The sequence below is a fragment of the Nuphar pumila genome, chromosome 8 (assembly GCF_984573655.1).
Source record: "Nuphar pumila chromosome 8, dmNupPumi1.hap1.1, whole genome shotgun sequence".
In the NCBI taxonomy this organism is placed as follows: Eukaryota; Viridiplantae; Streptophyta; class Magnoliopsida; order Nymphaeales; family Nymphaeaceae; genus Nuphar; species Nuphar pumila.
The window spans coordinates 44,313,152-44,331,857 of NC_143256.1; positions in this window are offsets into that span (position 1 = coordinate 44,313,152).

The window sequence follows — 18,706 nt, forward strand, 5'->3', positions numbered from 1 at the left end:
CGTTGTTGTCGGACGAAGCTCTGAAGGAGAAGAGTATTTCCTCTGTGAGTGCAGATAGATAACGGATGGCCTTGCATATGATGGATAGTGCTCGCAGATAATGGATGGCTTCGGCTGCAAGTCTCCTTCAGACCCCAAGCGAGGCAGGCAAGAGCGTAAAATGGGGAAAAGGGAGTCAGAGGGGATCTGAAGTGATGGCGTGAGAGGCCGAGAATGGATACTGAAGGGAAGGTTGGATTAGGTCTATAAGGGATATTTGGAGTGAACAACCAATCTCAAGAAAAACAATGGATGATAGCAAAAAAAATGGATCTCAAGGAGGATAGTCGATGCCGGATGATGGATTTTTACAGAGGAAGCTCGGTGACGAAGGTGCGGATAATGGATGCCTTTAGTGGTTCCCCGAGTGTCCCTTTTAAAGACGAGAATAAAGGTTCCAGAGGAAGGGAATCAGTTGAAGATGAATGGAGGGAGAGAAGAAAGTCTGTTGAGGATCGGACGATCGTGAATCGAGAGAGAGCATGCGCGGGAAAGGTCCGTTGCAGCTTTTTTTTGATATTTCAAAAAGGTGGTTCTCCTTTTAAGAAATTTCTAAAAAAATGGTTAAGGAATGAGGTTCTTGGTAAAAATGTCTCAAAAAGCTTGAAAATCATCCGTTTTCTTTGTAGCTTTTCTCGATTTTTTTTGTTTGTATGTTATTTTTCCATTTTTTTTGTATTTTTAGAATAAAATCCTAAAGCTTTACAGGAAATCAAAGATTGAAACTAATTTTTTGATGTTTTTGTAAAATGTTTACAAAAGGAGTTTTTCCTGAGAATTTTAGAAACTATTTTGAGACAATTTCTTCAAAAAATGGGTTTATGTCCAAATTTTTGAGAAATAATCGAGGTTTATAACTTCGGACTGAGAAATATAGGGTCGAGGATCCAACAGAGTGCCGGATGAGCTGCCCAAGCCTTTAAAATTCATTTTTTTGGTATTTTTGTGATTTTATTTTGGAAATCGGACAACGGGGCTCAGATTTGGATTTAAAATACTGAGTTCAGACCCAGAGCTGAATTTGAATATATCAATGTGGAATTTAATCTAGAAATCTGAAGAAATAACTTGATTTTCTCAAAAAAACGGGGTTAGGGGCAAAAGGGTCATTTTTATAAGACTTTGAAAAATTTGGGGTGTTCACAAATGGACTGAGAAAATCAAATGGTATTTAAGAATAGAAATGGATTTAAGAGATTCAGATTAGATCCGAAAAATGGAACTGAAATCTAGAATTGGAATTGAATTCTGGATTCTAAACAGAATGGGATTCGAGACTTGGGCTCTGGATCCTAAAATAAAGTGGATCTGAAGTCTGAGATCCAAATGTAGAATTGGGTTCTGGATCCTAGAATGGATTTGGATCTGAAGTCTGAGATCCAAATGTAGAATTGGGTTCTGGATCCTAGAATGGATTTAGATTTGAAATCTAAGATCCAAAGTAAATTTGGATTATGGATCCTAAAGTGGAATTGGATTTGAAGTCTGAGATCCAAAGTAAAATCGGATTCTGGATCCTAAAGTGGAATTGGATCTGAAGTCTAAGATCCAAAGGTAGAATTGTATTCTGGATCCTAAAATGGATTTTTGGATTTTAAAACGGGTTTAGGATCTAACTTTGGATTTGGAATTTCAAAATTTGATTTAAGAATTTTGAACTTTGAATATAAATTTCAAAGTCAAATTGGACTTTGAATTTGAAGTTTGAATCTGGAATTTAGAAGATGAATCAAGAATTTCTAAGTTTGAATTGAATTTAGAAAAATAAAATTTAGAAATTGAATCTTGAATATACAAATGAATTTCAAAGTTAAATTGGACTTTGAATTCAAAGTTTTGAATTGGGAACTTTAGAAAATGAAAAGAATCTCAAAGTTAAATTAAACTTTGAATTTGGTCAGAGTTTTTGAATATAAAATGAATTTGAAATCTCAAAGTTAAATTGAACTTTGAGATTGGAAATGAAATAGAATTAAAAATGAAAAGATGAATTGAAATTTACAAGAACTGAAGATTGATTGAAGGAGATATTTACATCACTTGGAGTTTTAAAAAAGGAATTTTTGAAAACATGATGCAGTTCTATCCTAAATGATGAATGAATTTGAAGAATTTTGAAATCGGATTTTGAAAATCATATTTCATTCTTTACATGAATTGAAATAAGATTGAAAATATAATACATCCTTGACTATGGTCATTGAATGTATTATATAATAATCTATATTTAAATTCAGGTGAAGAATAAAACATATTTTGTGCTTTTATAGAGTTTAAAATGAAATTAACTCTCAATATACCCTGACTATGGCCATTGGTATATATTTTGAGCCAATTTTAAGTTAAACTCTAATAAAAGAAGGAAATATTTGAAAATATGATGATTTTTGAAGGAGGATCCAGTGTGGATCAAGTGTTATTTTATAAAAGATAAAAATCCTAAGTTTTATTTACATCCCGACTATGGCCGTTGATGTAAATCATCAACATAGGATTAATTTACCTCTTACGAAATGGTGCACGTGCCATTCGTGTTTCACCATTGTGAGAATTTGGGAAATAAAAGGCAAAAAGTATGAAAATAAGCAATTTATGATATCATTCATTCTATCTAAAAGCTGGAAATGTAGATTTCTCATTCATACCTAATTTATTATAACTTTGAATTGCAAATATCAGAAATTTCTAGTCCAAGAGAGAAATTCAAACTTTTTATATCCTCCTAAAAAAGAGAGTTAGCACAGGATATTGAATATTAATAAATAGATGTTGTATTTAAGAATTTGACATATATCTATGTAGGCAATGTACATATGTGAAAAATATATATATATATATATATACATATATATAGGTATATACATATATATATATGTATATATATATATATAGAGAGAGAGAGAGATATACGTACATATATATATATATATATATCCAAGCATGATATTTATATATATATATATATATATATATATATATATACGCTCACATTCAATATGTGTGACATAAATGAATGATATTCACTATGCTGAATGTGAAGGGACTGTGTAAGTGCAGTTTGCAATTGGAAGATGACAGTGAGTGGATGATGTGGTGTCAAGGTGAACTAATGAAGTGAATGCACCAAATGTCATGACCATGGTAATGTACTGCAGCTGGAATTTAGTGGATATTACAGGAAACCCAGAGATATTGGTGAGGTAAGTATTGGATGAAGCTACAAGGTAGGTAAAACAGGGACTAACAGGGGATGATATGAAGCACAATAAAGAGGTGTAACATGGTTGGCTGATGGTGTATGAGGAATCGTTGCTGCAGCTACTACAAAGAGATGCAACAGGCTGGATGTATGAGTATGGCAAATGAGCACAGTTGGGGGCAATGAGGAGGATGGAGGTTGGGAGGCTTGGTGCTGCGGAGGTAACAAATAGAGGGTAGGTGAACAGTATTTAGTCAGGAGTCATGAATACACAACAACTTGTACTGTTGATATTCGTAACAGGATATGAGGAATTACCAAGCAAACTTAGGGAATGAAGGTAATGTGAAGGCACTGTGGGGAATGTAGTGATGAAGGTGAGGCAGCTGTAAAGGGGTTGTGTGCTTGTAGTGCATGTGTAGTAGCAGAAAAGAGGTGGAAGATGATGTAATGACATATTTGGTGATGCTGTAAGTGATAATGGAGCTGAAACGTGAAGGTCCAGCAGGGTGTAAGGCTACTGTGCAACAGATTTTGAGGGAAGATGGTGATATACGGTAGTGAGGGAAAGGCAAGTGAAGGGTGATATGCTGAGAAGGGTGTTACAGATGTAATCAGAAGTGTTACATATAGATGGAGTTGTTGTATATAGGTGAGTGAATAGGGATGGAACTTGATGTAGGATTGTAGGGTAGAAATGGTAGGTATAGATACTAGAGATATTGTGAACTACAACAGATAATAGATTGTTGTGCTCAGGTGTTCACGTGGAGGCTCGTGAATACTGTTGATGATAAGGTTGTGCTGAGCTTAATTGTATATGATTAATGTGAAGGGAATAAGTGCAAAGGCAACCCAAAACAAGAAGTCATGAATGGGAGTTCAAAATATAATGGAAAATTGAAGTAATCAAAGGCTTGTAAAAATAAATGCAAAAGAACAAGAATGCTGCTAAGAGGAATGGAGGTAAATGAGAAATAAAACTTAGGTAATGATATGGAACTGAAAAAGATATGGTGCAGGAAATGGGTTATGAAATTGCAACAAAGCAAGATAAGGCAAGGGAGATGAAAACATGGAAAATAAGATTATCTCCTGATTTAAACAGGACCTCTCAGATTGGGGTAATCTCACAAATATGACCAACATGAATATCAATTAATGTAAATCAAGATGTTCTGCTACATCTGATATATGTGACATGCATCTTAAACAATCTAAATAAGCAGAAAACATTACTGTGCAATATTGGCTATACACCAAACGTGTAAAGGAGTGAATCAGTTTGTACAGAGAAAGCTATGAGCCCATGTACTGTAATGGAAAACAAAGATAGCAGTAAAATTGAAGTAGTATGATGAAACAAAAATGCATGAAAATCAACTAATAAAACTAGATGGTAGGGAGAAAGTGACTGTACATTTTCACAGTGAGCAAGGGATTGCTACTGGAGTATGAATGAGCGTATATTCAGTGGGAGGAATACCTAAACTAACCTGTTTCTCCAAGCAGCTAGGCGGTGAAACCCCATGACAGGACCCAATCTTCATGACATTCTCTTGCCATTTCCAATGCTTCACAAGCTGCTTTTGAGAGAGGACCAATAATCGAACTCACGCCTCATTGATATACAGGAGGGTGGCTAGACATGAATAGCAATTCATGATTGCAAAAAGATAACGAAACTCAATATACAAAAAAGAATAAAAAAAGAAAAAAAAATTGAAATTTGCATATCGTGGAAGATCGTGAATGCCATTTGCCGCAGGTGTTAAACTCTGACTGTTTGCTGCTGTAACAGATGTTTAAAGGCTGAAGGTCGATTGTTGTAGTCGATGCCACCATGCACTTTGTAATATCGATCTACCAGTGATAACTTTGATGCTTCAAAGTTGGAAACTATGAAACGTAACTATGCAGAGGCATTGGGTCAAAACTTCATCAGGCCTTTTCGATAAATAACTGAAACAGGGGTCGTGGTTATTACCTTAAGTACTTTATTGAATTATATAAGGTAAGACACCAGGTGTTCAGGCCGATGAGGGCGGGGGGGGGGGGGGGGGGTCGCTTCAGCAGATCGAATAAGAAAAACGTTTCTTGATGGTAACCGGTAAGGATTTCACATCTTGGCCCCCACCTTGAATGCACCATGTACCCAAATCGAGTACTGAGATGAATTCTATACCAACCTGATGAACTTTGATCTATTGGGGGATCCAACATACCTTAGCTACAGAGATGCTCGTATCATACAACAACATATTATGAGAAGGAGGTGTCAAAGCACAAGGGACGCTAGAAGTAGATGCGAAAAGGATGCTAACAGGTATTGAAAGTAAATCCATAGTAATCTACAGGAAAACACTCAGATGAAGGAGATGAATGTAACGAATTGCCAGAAATTAAGAGTTAAACCAAATGAGAAGGAACCGATAGATCTTATTCTATTTAATGATACAATTGCAATATATATATATATATATATATATATATATATATATATATATATATATATATATATATATATATATATATATATATATATATATGTAAAAGAATGTAGGAATCAGAGGATTCCTGTTGATGTAGCCTATCTATGAACCGAATTTGCTATATGCAAATCGGTATCATAGAGGGTGCCTTTATGGGATGAAGTAAGAAAAATTTCAAAGAAAATCCAGATGTATATACATGTATAAAAGGAAATAGAGAGAGAGGAGACTCACCGTGGTTTTGCAGGGAATCTGAAGGAGCTTCATGTGGGTTGCAGTGGAATCGATGGAATGGAGGGATTGCTGGCTTTTCCCCCTTTTGCTGAAGAGAAGAAGGAATGAGGAAGAGGGGAGGAGGAAATAGGTCAGGAAGGGTGAAGACGGATCCCCCTCCCCTCTGCGTGCTCCTCTTTTAAAAAGTGAAAAGGGAGATCGAGAGAGGGAGGTGGTTGAAGATGAGGGGCTGAAGGAGAAGAAGTTTGTTTGAAGATGAAGGGTCGGACTGGCGAGAGGGAGGATGCGCAGGAGATGGCTATTGAAGATTTTCTAAAATTCCCAGGGGGGGCTCCTTTTCAGAACTTTTCTAAAAAAATGGTTAAAAAGGAGTTTTTTGGCAAAAATTCCATTTTTCAAGATTTAAAACCATTTGCTTTCCTCAATTTTTTATTTTTGTATTGTTTTTCCATTTTTTTTGTATTTTTGTAGTAGAAAACTAAGAGTTTAAAAGAAAACAAAGTTTCAAACACTAAATTTTTGTATTTTTCTGAGAAATATTTACAAAAGTATTTTTCTGTGAATTTTAATCCATTTCGAGAGAATTTCTTCAGAAAAAGGGGTTTTTGACCCAGGTTTTGAGAAAAATGTTCGAGTTTTGACACTCGAATTGAGAAATACAATGTGATGGATCCAAATGGATGTCGAATGGACTGTCCGAGCTATTTAAAGGCTATTTTTGGTATTTTCTATAATTTTAATTTAAAATTTGAACAAGGAGACTCAAATTTGGATCTAGACAATGGATCCAGATCCAAAATCAATTTAAACATATGAAATGAATTTAATTTCAATAAAACTAGAGAAATGAACTGGAATTTAGATTTGAAATGACCCATTTGCTCAGAAAATGAATTTAGGGGCAGAAAGGGAATATTTAAAAGATTTTGAAAATTTTGGGGTGTTCACAGATGCCCCTCTTTGCTACTAAGCCGGTTGAAAGCCGAGCTTAGTGGCAAAGATAACACTCCAAATTTTGAAAATGCCCCAGTCAGCAGATCTGGACTGGGTGTAGAAGAAATTTTTTTTTTGAAAGACATGGTTTTTCAAGTTTAAAACTTTATCCTTGAATGGCTTGGGGGAGACGAAATCCTCGAAAATGATATGATTGAGTAGAAAATGAGGAAATCGTAATGGGACTTTAGGTGATGATCCCGAGATGAGAATTTAGATCAAGTCTCATGGGTGAGACAGGAGCAACTTTGTGGCATGACTCAGGTTTAGCCCTTAACCTGGATGGGGCGAATATATCTCAAAATAACCTGAATGGGGAAGGGGAATATATGATGACCTTGATGGGATATTTTTGAGAAAATGCCTCATGAGATGAAGCTCAAATCGGACTTTATCCTAAATGGATATACAAAGCATGGTTTTCTCGATGGGAAGAACCATGATGGGACTTGGAAGAAAAACACTTCGTCGAAACGAGACTCAGGTTTAACCCAAACCTGAAAAGGAAAATTCCTCGAGGGGCGAGGTTCAGGCTTTAACCCTTAACCTGAAGGGGACGACCATATGGAATCCTCGAGTGAAGAGACCATGATGGGACCTTCGGAGTTTGGACGAACAAATCCGAAAGAGGTTTGCGAAAGGAGGAAGGAAATGGGGTTCCCTAAAGCTTTGAAAAAGGGATGAACTTGGACGTCTCATTGCTGAGACTAAATCAGCTTTTGAATTTAATGACCTCTCGCAGGGAGTACAGGTTTTGACCCTTAACCTAAGTGGGAACAACCATACGGATTTCTCAAAACCGTGATGGGACAGGAGAGATACTTCGACTGAATGAGGTAACTCTTCTGGGAGATATAAACAACGCTAGATTGCATCAAAATGGATATTGAATACTTATTTCATTCTTAGAATATCTAGAAAATTTTGCCTATAAGATAAATTTATAATTGACTTCAACGCTTGAAAATGTGCATATGTGTGCAAAAGATATTCCTTCTTTTACCTAGAGTATTTCCTCCAACGAGGTTAACTCCTCGGTTTTAAGAGTCAAATTCAAAATTTTAGCGCTGATGACTTTCTTCAAGGAAGCTATCTATTTCCTTGATATGAGAAGAGGAGAAATATTCTTAATTTCATAAAAACAAGAAGTGAAAGGATATTGATAAAAGAATTTCGCATAAGAAAAGACGACTTCTGGTCAATTTAGGCAGTTTGATATCTGGGTGTTTTCCCATGATGATCTTTTTGCACTCCTTTTGAGTCATTGGGCTTTTTCGGGCTTTTTACATCATCCTTTATTTTGGAGATGTCTTGACTTTTCTCTCTTTTTCAGGGAAGGGTACGTCACAAACTCCTTCATCTCGGAGATGCTTCGATCCTTCTTTTTCTCAAAGATTATATATGATATTGGCTCAAAGGTCTTTAGATGATAGCTGAAATCAAATATCATTTAGGGTTTGTCGGTAGGTTCGTCACACTCGCCTTCATCTCGACGGTGATCTAAACTTTCCCTGGAAGGATCCTTCACAAACTCCTTCATCTCGGTAGATGATCCAAATCTTCTTTGGCCCCGAGGGTCTGCTCGCATATTCGCCTTCATCTTGACGACAATTGAGAGATCCCTTTTGCAGATATTTGATTGCAGCTTTAAACTGGATAAGGAGATATGGATTAAGTGGATTCTTTTATGGCTCAGGATATTTCCACTGCCTAATTGCCAGGAAATCGTCTTTAAACATGCACCATAGCTATGATCAATATCAATTCGTTTCCGGCTTTTCAATGTCATCGAATATTTCTTTCGCCAATCATACCGAGGATATTTCTTTCATCCTTTTGGTTGATCAAACAGGGAAAAGATTTGAATTTTGCCTCTTTTTCGCAAAAAGTTTCACCTTTTTGGAAAGAAATACTAGAGGTAATCTAAGGTAATTCTTTTGTGCATTTAAGAATATTGGAATCAACAGATACTTTTAGCAAATTGGCAAATTTTTCATGACTTCTATGTGAAATACTTACCCATTATAGATTTTGATGCGACCTTTAGTTGCAATTTATGATTTTGGACATTCTGACTAGATATTTCATTTAACGACCAGCGAAGGAGCTGGAACCTTTCATTTAACAACCAACGAAGTAGCTGGGACATTTCATTTAATGACCAGTAAAAACCGGGACCTTTCATTTAACGACCAGCGAAGTAGCTGGAACCTTTCATTTAAAAGACTGGGACTTTTCATTTAACGACCAGCGAAGTAGCTGGAACCTTTCATTTAACGATCAACGAAGTAGCTGAAACATTTTCATTTAACGACCAACGAAGGAGTTGGAACATTTCATTTAACGACCAACGAAGTAGCTAGGACATTTCATTTAATCATTTAACGACCAACGAAGTAGCTGGGACATTTCATTTAATCATTTAACGACCAGCGAAGTAGCTGGGACATTTCATTTAATCATTTAATGACCATCGAAGTAGCTGGGACATTTCATTTAATCATTTAACGACCAGTGAAGGAGCTGGGACATTTCATTTAGCGACCAGCGAAGTCGCTGGAACATTTCATTTAGCGACCAGCGAATTAGCTGGAACATTTCATTTAACGACCAGCGAAGTAGCTGGAACATTTCATTTAACGACCAGCGAAGTAGCTGGGACATTTCATTTAATCATTTAACGACCAGCGAAGTAGCTGGGACATTTCATTTAATCATTTAACGACCAACGAAGTAGCTGAGACATTTCATTTAATCATTTAACGACCAGCGAAGTAGCTGGGACATTTCATTTAATCATTTAATGACCAGCGAAGTAGCTGGGACATTTCATTTAATCATTTAACGACCAGCGAAGTAGCTGGGACATTTCATTTAATCATTTAGCGACCAACGAAGTAGCTGAGACATTTCATATTATCATTTAACGACCAGCGAAGTAGCTGGGACATTTCATTCAATGACCTGATTTAAGTTCGAAACTTTTGAAGGCAACCAGTACGGGGACTGAACTTGATCTTTAGATTTAAAAAACTTTAGCAAAATAACCAGTGCGAGCACCGGGTTTTTCCAACTGAGAGTTGGGAAGGAGATCGGCCTATTTAAGATATTTAGAGATTGAAGCAAGAAGAATGGCCGAGGTTTCAGGATTATCCCTTATCCTGAAGGGGTAATGGAATAGACATTTGATGAGAAATTTAGGAAAAGAATGATTCAGGTTTATCCCTTAACCTGAAGGAAAAGAATATACATTTGATGAGAATTTAGGACAATGGTTCAGGTTTTTATCCCTTTACCTGAAAGGGAAAGAGGATTTTGTGAAGAAATAACTTGATACTTGAATTTATGACAAGATTTAGAATTTATGATCTATGATTTAGGTGGACCAGGTATGCGGTCCAATTTTCAGGATTTAACCCCTTTATTTTGAAGGGAGAAAATAGAAGGAATAAAAATTTTGAGAAGACAGAAGGATATAGAATTTTGATGAAAATTGATAAAAAAAATGGAGAGATTTTGAGGAAATTTATTTATTTTGTAAAAGAATTCTCACAGGTAGCATGGTTGCCCCTACGAGTGATCTCAGGATTATCCCTTATCCTGGATGGGAACAAGAATTTAAGGAATTTTTATAAAATAGAAATTGATATAAATTTAGAAAATCAATGAAGGTTGACGAAACTTGTATTTATAAAAGAATCCCCATAGGTAGCGTTATTGCTCCTACGAGGGATCTCAGGATTTTTCCTTATCCTGAATGGGAAAAAGAATAGAATTTAAGAAAATTTAATGAAGGAAAATTGATATAAATCTAGAAAATTAATAAAGATTGACAAAACTTGTATTTACAAAAGAATCCTCATCGGTAGCGTTATTGCTCCTACGAGGGGTCTCAGGATTATCCCTTATCCTGAATGGGAACACCTCGGACAACGAGGGTCAGGTTTATCGCTTAACCTGAGCGGGAACACCTCGGACAATGAGGGTCAGGTTTATCCCTTAACCTGAGCGGGGACACCTCGGACAACGAGGGTCAGGTTTATCCCTTAATCTGAGCGGGAACACCTCGGACAACGAGAGTCAGGTTTATCCCTTAACCTGAAAGGGTAATAGAAGATTTGATAAAATTTAATGGAATTTGAGGAAATATTTGATAAACTTGAAAAAACTTGATAAAATTGATGTAAACTTGATAAAATATGAATAAAATGAATGAAACAGATAAAGATAGCAAAATTAACTGAAGATTTGTAAGATTTGAGAAAAGGGAGTTTTTTTTATCCTGCCTGCATATGGGATCTTGGAAAGGAAAATGTTTATTTTAAAAGATAAATGAGAAATCATTTTGGGGGAAGAAAAATCCACCATAAGAAGAATGATCAGTGTGAGATCTGATCCTTTAAATCGAACATGAGAGATCATCATGAGGGTTAATTTTTGAAGGCAATGGTTTTGAAAACCTATTTGTTGAAGAAGAAGATCAGCAATAGATCTGATTTCTAAAAATAACAGCTCAAAATTGAAAATAAGATCAATACAAGGATTGATCTTTGAAGATAATGTTTTTAAAACCAATCTTGGAAAATAAGACCAACACAAGGTTTTGAATATAATGATTTAAAATCAATACAAGGATTGATTTTTGAATGATTCGAAACCCATTTCGAAAGATTGGACCCACACAAGGGTTGATCTTTGAATATAAAGATTTGAAATCCATTTTGGAAGATAAGACCAACACCGGGGTTGATCTTTGAATATAATGTTTCGAAACCAATCTTTTGGAAGATAGGATCTACATGAGTTTTGGAATTTTAATGCAATGATTTGAACACTTACTTTTGAAAATATATTCAACACAAAGGTTGAACCAAAGAATGTTTGAACTCTTTGGTCATAACGAAGATTTTTTGAAATTTCATGATTTTTGAAAAGCCCTCATAGGTAATATCATTTCTCTCATGAATGATGTCAGGATTGTCCCACATTCTGAAAAGAACAGGAATTAAAATGCCCCAATATGGCAAAGGGAAAAGAAGCATTGGATATAAAAGATATAAAGGAAATTGACATTTCATTTGATAAGCAAAGGTTTGATAACAACTGAAAATTTACAAGAATTTTGAAAGAAACGATTCATAGAAGATTGGGCTGACTAGCCCCTACAAGACGACTAACAAAAGGAAATGACAGTGCAGAAAAACTTGGGCATCCTCAATTCTTTGAGTGATCCGGAAATGGCTCTGTCAGGACTGCTGGCTGTTTTTCTTCCTCGTCCTCTATCAGCTCACTTCTGTCAATGCAGTCTTGTATCATGTGCTTGAGGACGAAACAGTGTTTTGTATCATGCCCTGTGATACTTGCAGAATTGGTCCTTGAACTTTCCCAAGATTACGGAAGGATCCGCTATTTTAGGGAGTTTGATCATCCCATGCTTTAACAGGTAATCCAGAATTGCTTCCATAGTTTGATCTAAAGGAGTGAAGACTCGATCTTTCTCCCACTTGATGTACTTGGGCTTTTTTTGAAGATCCCCTTTCTGTTGGATGCCAATTGGAAGCGGCTTGTCATTGTTCTTATAAGATCTCTCCTTCTGCCCCTTGTTCTGATCTACTCTCGGACCACTGCCACTGTTGTTCTTGTTTTCCTTGCTGCTGCTGCCAAGATTATTGCAGGAGGTATCAACTGAATGAGCGAATTGCGCCTTTTTCTTATGGTCTTAGACATTCTTGACAAGAGGCGTGCCCTTGTAAAGTCCGTTTTCTATTCCTGCTTCGAGCCATTCGGCTCGCTCAATCAATTTGATGAAGGATTTCACCGGGGAAGTGGCGATGAGGCTTCTTATGGGCTAAGAGAAATTGTTGAGGATCACCTGCAGTGCGTGCTCCTCTGGAATGGGTACCTTCATCTTATTACAGGTGCTTCTCCACCTGTGAATGAAATCACCTGCTCTTTCATTCTCTCCTTGCTTCAGGTTGTAAAGATGATTTAATGTAGGTGAGGCTTCAGTGTTGAATAAGAACCGCTTGATGAACATATTTACTACCTTATCGAACTCTCGTAGTTCGATAGGATTCACGTGGTCAGCATACCACCTGGCTGCTACACCCTCCAGACTGCGTGGGAAGCAAATAAACAACGCTCTGTTGTCTTTTCTGAAACGACTGCACTCTGCATAAAATGTGGCCAAGTGGGCTTTAGGGTTGCCAGTCCCGTCAAATTTGAGAAACTTGCGAGGAAGATTCTCCAGGTTATCGTGCCCATCTAGACCATCGTAAAAATCTTCGCCAGTGTAGGTCTGCTTGCCCTTACCCTTGGCTTGAATGTCTTTAATTGCTCGGTTCATCTCTTTCATCTGCTTGCTCATCAGGTCCTCTGCTGGAGCCCCAGACTTGGGCTTGTTGACGGATTCGGGCTCTTCCGCAGCTATCTTTACGGACTGTCTCGGAGGATTCTGTTTGTAGACAATCTGCTCTTCCTCTTCTGACTCTTCCTCGACTGACTCTGATTCCTCAGAAGTAGTGTCTGGCTGTACCTTCTTCCTGATGATTCTGACTTGCTTTTTTACAGGCTTCTTCCTCAGCTTGCCTTTAGGAACTGCCTCTTTCAGTTTAGCCTCGGCTTGCTCCGACATCATTCTTGCCATCATCTTTTGGAACATATCATACATAGCGGGGTCGATGTCATCTTTATTGTTCTGACCCTGTCCCCTGACTGATTTAGGAGAGCTCATCTCTTCCGCCTCACTGTCGCTGTGTTGAGGAACTGTTTCCTTTCCCGCTCTTGTCTGAACCATTTTCGGATATCAGCGCTCTCTCTGTGGAGAAAAGTGGAGGTTTTTAGACCGAAGAAACTTTTGGAGAAGTTTTTGACAAGAGGAAGGATTTAGGTTGAAATCTAAAAAATTGTATCCCATTACTAGGGCTTGAGTCGCCACAAAATTTGTGACAATTGTGTTGTTTACTCTGCGAGGGAGAGTAACCAACTAAAAGAAAGAAATGCTTATTTTGAAAAGGATATCTCTTGATGAAAAGAGATTTTTATGAAAATATAAACAAGAATATAAAATGAGAAGAAAATAAGAGGAAAAATGGAATTTGAGGATAAATGGTAAAGATTTAAATTTTAAAGAACTTGCAGGCAGGATCAGAAGAATTTTTAAAGAATTTTTTAGAAGAAGAAGAAAAGGATAAAGAAAAACACACCTAGGTTTTAAAAATAAAGAGGACATTTTGAAACATATACCTAGGGTTTTGGAAAATATAAGGAAGATATAAAATATCACAAAATCACAGATATACAAACAAGGATACACAAACATCACTCCCTAAAGCTGACTCTATATGCAATATTTGAAATGGCTGATAGGACCTTAATCCTAACTCTAAGATTTATATTATCTAATTCCAATCAAGGTACGCCGATATACTCAAGCCGAAGCTCGAAGTACGTGGCATATAAGATATCTCTTCGGTTCTAAGGTAATGGCTTCCCAACATCCTTGAGCACCTACCGATATACCTCGGACTATGGCCCTTAGGTACGTGGTAGGAGGGCGCGAACCCAAATAAGTGGTCCAGTTGTGAGGCTCTCTCCCGAACTATGGTTTAGTGAGACAGCCCAGCAACGTGAAGACCGGGACAATATAGGTAGGAATGTTTTCAAAATATGATCAACATGCAATAAAATCAGAAGGCTCTAATGCAAGTCCTAAAGAGATAGAATTTAAATGAACAGAAGCATACACTTGCATACATTGTTTTGCATTTAATCCCTAAAATTGAGGAGAGTTGTATTTAAGACCTAAGCCTAATGTGAACAGAGAATAATCTCCTCAATATGGTCCTACCAAACCATACTTAGATCCTATATGCAAAGATGTCAGCTTAGGACAGAGTCTAGGCTCCTAAGGTTTGCATGGAAATGTAGCTGACATTGAAAAGAATAAAGACTTAGATAATATCAAAGCAAAGCAAAAGGCATAATTCGACCAGACGGAGACGAATGTCCCATCACGATCGCCAAAACTGTGATCATCGCAAAATTTTTCCTCTCTTGTTGGTTTCTCTCTCTTCCTTCTCTTTTCCTTTTCTAACCTCTATTTTCCTCCTTTTTGAAGGGAGAAGAATAAAAGAAAGAAAAAGAAAGAGAGAAGAGAAAGAGAGAAGAGAAAGAGAAGAGGAACTCTTTTGCGCGGTCTCACTTGACCTTGATTTGAAAAGAATTTAGAGATTTAACTCGCCTCCGTTTCGAAAATTTGTGGGAAAAATGGAGAGACGGGATTCGCTCGTCGGTACGAGGTTTGACCGTTCCTACCGCCTTTACCAAGGGTAATCAAACCAAGGATCGAATCTATGCCTTTTGCTTTGCCTAAATATAATCTAAGAATTTATTCTAACTCTAAATGCACAGAGAATCATACTTGTGCAATGCAAGGATGTATGCTCTTTTTGAAAGATGTTTTGAAAATTTCCAAGTTTATGAGATGAACTTGGTAAGGGAGTGAAGAAATGTTTGAATTTAACTTTAGAACTTGAGATAGATTAGAGAAGTTCTAAGTCTTTGAAGTAAATCAGGATTGAAAGAATAAATCTTGATTTTGAGAAAGAATGATTTGAAGTTTTTGAAATGAAAGGAAATGAAGTTTTAAAGTCGGAAATGGATTTTGAATTTTGAACTTGAATTTAGGAAAGGAAATGAATACTTGAGATGGAATTGAGTTTGGAGTTGGAATGGACTGAGAAAATCAAATGGTATTTAAGAATAGAAATGGATTTAAGAGATTCAGATTAGATCCGAAAAATGGAACTGAAATCTAGAATTGGAATTGAATTCCGGATTCTAAACAGAATGGGATCCGAGACTTGGGCTCTGGATCCTAAAATGAAGTGGATCTGAAGTCTGAGATCCAAATGTAGAATTGGGTTCTGAATCCTAGAATGGATTTGGATCTGAAGTCTGAGATCCAAATATAGAATTGGGTTCTGGATCCTAGAATGGATTTAGATCTGAAATCTAAGATCCATAGTAAATTTGGATTCCGTATCCAAAAGTGGAATTGGATCTGAAGTCTGAGATCCAAAGTAAAATTGGATTCTGGATCCTAAAGTGAAATTGGATCTGAAGTCTAAGATCCAAAGGTAGAATTGTATTCTAGATCCTAGAATGGATTTTTGGATTTTAAAACGAGTTTAGGATCTAACTTTGGATTTGGAATTTCAAAATTTGATTTGAAAATTTTGCAAAGTCAAATTGGACTTTGAATTTGAAGTTTGAATCTGGAATTTAGAAGATGAATCAAAAATTTCTAAGTTTGAATTGAATTTAGAAATTGAATCTTGAATATACAAATGAATTTCAAAGTTAAATTGGACTTTGAATTCAAAGTTTTGAATTGGAAACTTTAGAAAATGAAAAGAATCTCAAAGTTAAGTTGAACTTTGAATTTGGTCAGAGTTTTGAATATAAAATGAATTTGAAATCTCAAAGTTAAATTGAACTTTGAGAATGGAAATGAAATAAAATTAAAAATGAAAAGATGAATTGAATTTTACAAGAATTGAAGATTGATTGAAGGAGATATTTACATCACTTGGAGTTTTGAAAAAGGAATTTTTGAAAACATGATGCAGTTCTATCCTAAATGATGAATGAATTTGAAGAATTTTGAAATCGGATTTTGAAAATCATATTTCATTCTTTACATGAATTGAAATAAGATTGAAAATATAATACGTCCTTGACTATGGTCATTGAATGTATTATATAATAATCTATATTTAAATTCAGGTGAAGAATAAAACATATTTTGTGCTTTTATAGAGTTTAAAATGAAATTAACTCTCAATATACCCTGACTATGGCCATTGGTATATATTTTGAGCCAATTTTAAGTTAAACTCTAATAAAAGAAGGAAATATTTGAAAATATGATGATTTTTGAAGGAGGATCCAGTGTAGATCCAGTGTTATTTTATAAAAGATAAAAATCCTAAGTTTTGTTTACATCCCGACTATGGTCGTTGATGTAAGTCATCAACTTAGGATTAATTTACCTCTTACGAAATGATGCACGTGCCATTCGTGTTTCACCATTGTGAGAATTTGGGAAATAAAAGGCAAAAGTATGAAAATAAGTAATTTATGATATTTACAATCTTCATTCATTCTATCTAAAAGCTGGAAATGTAGATTTCTCATGCATACCTAATTTATTATAACTTTGAATTGCAAATATCAAAAATTTCTAGTCCAAGAGAGAAATTCAAACTTTTTATATCCTCCTGAAAAAGAGAGTTAGCACAGGATATTGAATATTAATAAACAGATGTTGTATTTAAGAATTTGACATATATCTATGTAGGCAATGTACATATGTGAAAAATACATATATATATAGGTATATACATATATATATATGTATATATATATAGAGAGAGAGAGAGAGAGAGATATACGTACATATATATATATATATATATATATATATATATCCAAGCATGATATATATATATATATATATATATATATATATATATACGCTCACATTCAATATATGTGGCATAAATGAATGATATTCACTATGCTGAATGTGAAGGGACTGTGTAAGTGCAGTTTGCAGTTGGAAGATGACAGTGAGTGGATGATGTGGTGTCAAGGTGAACTAATGAAGTGAATGCACCAAATGTCATGACCATGGTAATGTACTGCAGCTGGAATTTAGTGGATATTAAAGGAAACCCAGAGATATTGGTGAGGTAAGTATTGGATGAAGCTACAAGGTAGGTAAAACAGGGACTAGCAGGGGATGATATGAAGCACAATAAAGAGGTGTAACATGGTTGGCTGATGGTGTATGAGGAATCGTTGCTGCAGCTACTACAAAGAGATGCAACAGGCTGGATGTATGAGTATGGCAAATGAGCACAGTTGGGGGCAATGAGGAGGATGGAGGTTGGGAGGCTTGGTGCTGCGGAGGTAACAAATAGAGGGTAGGTGAACAGTATTTAGTCAGGAGTCATGAATACACAGCAACTTGTAAGTTACTGTTGATATTCGTAACAGGATATGAGGAATTACCAAGCAAACTTAGGGAATGAAGGTAATGTGAAGGCACTTTCGGGAATGTAGTGATGAAGGTGAGGCAGCTGTAAAGGGGTTGTGTGCTTGTAGTGCATGTGTAGTAGCAGAAAAGAGGTGGAAGATGATGTAATGACATGTTTGGTGATGCTGTAAGTGATAATGGAGCTGAAATGTGAAGGTCCAGCAGGGTGTAAGGCTACTGTGCAACAGATTTTGAGGGAAGATGGTGATATACGGTAGTGAGGGAAAGGCAAGTAAAGGGTGATATGCTGGGAAGGGTGTTACCGATGTAATCAGAAGTGTTAGATATAGATGGAGTTGTTGTATATAGGTGAGTGAATAGGGATGGAACTTGATATAGGATTGTAGGGTAGAAATGGTAGGTATAGATACTAGAGATATTGTGAACTACAACAGATAATAGATTGTTGTGCTCAGGTGTTCACGTGGAGGCTCATGAATACTATTGATGATAAGGTTGTGCTCAGCTTAATTGTATATGATTAATGTGAAGGGAATAAGTGCAAAGGCAACCCAAAACAAGAAGTCATGAATGGGAGTTCAAAATATAATGGAAAATTGAAGTAATCAAAGGCTTGTAAAAATAAATGCAAAAGAACAAGAATGCTGCTAAGAGGAATGGAGGTAAATGAGAAATAAAACTTAG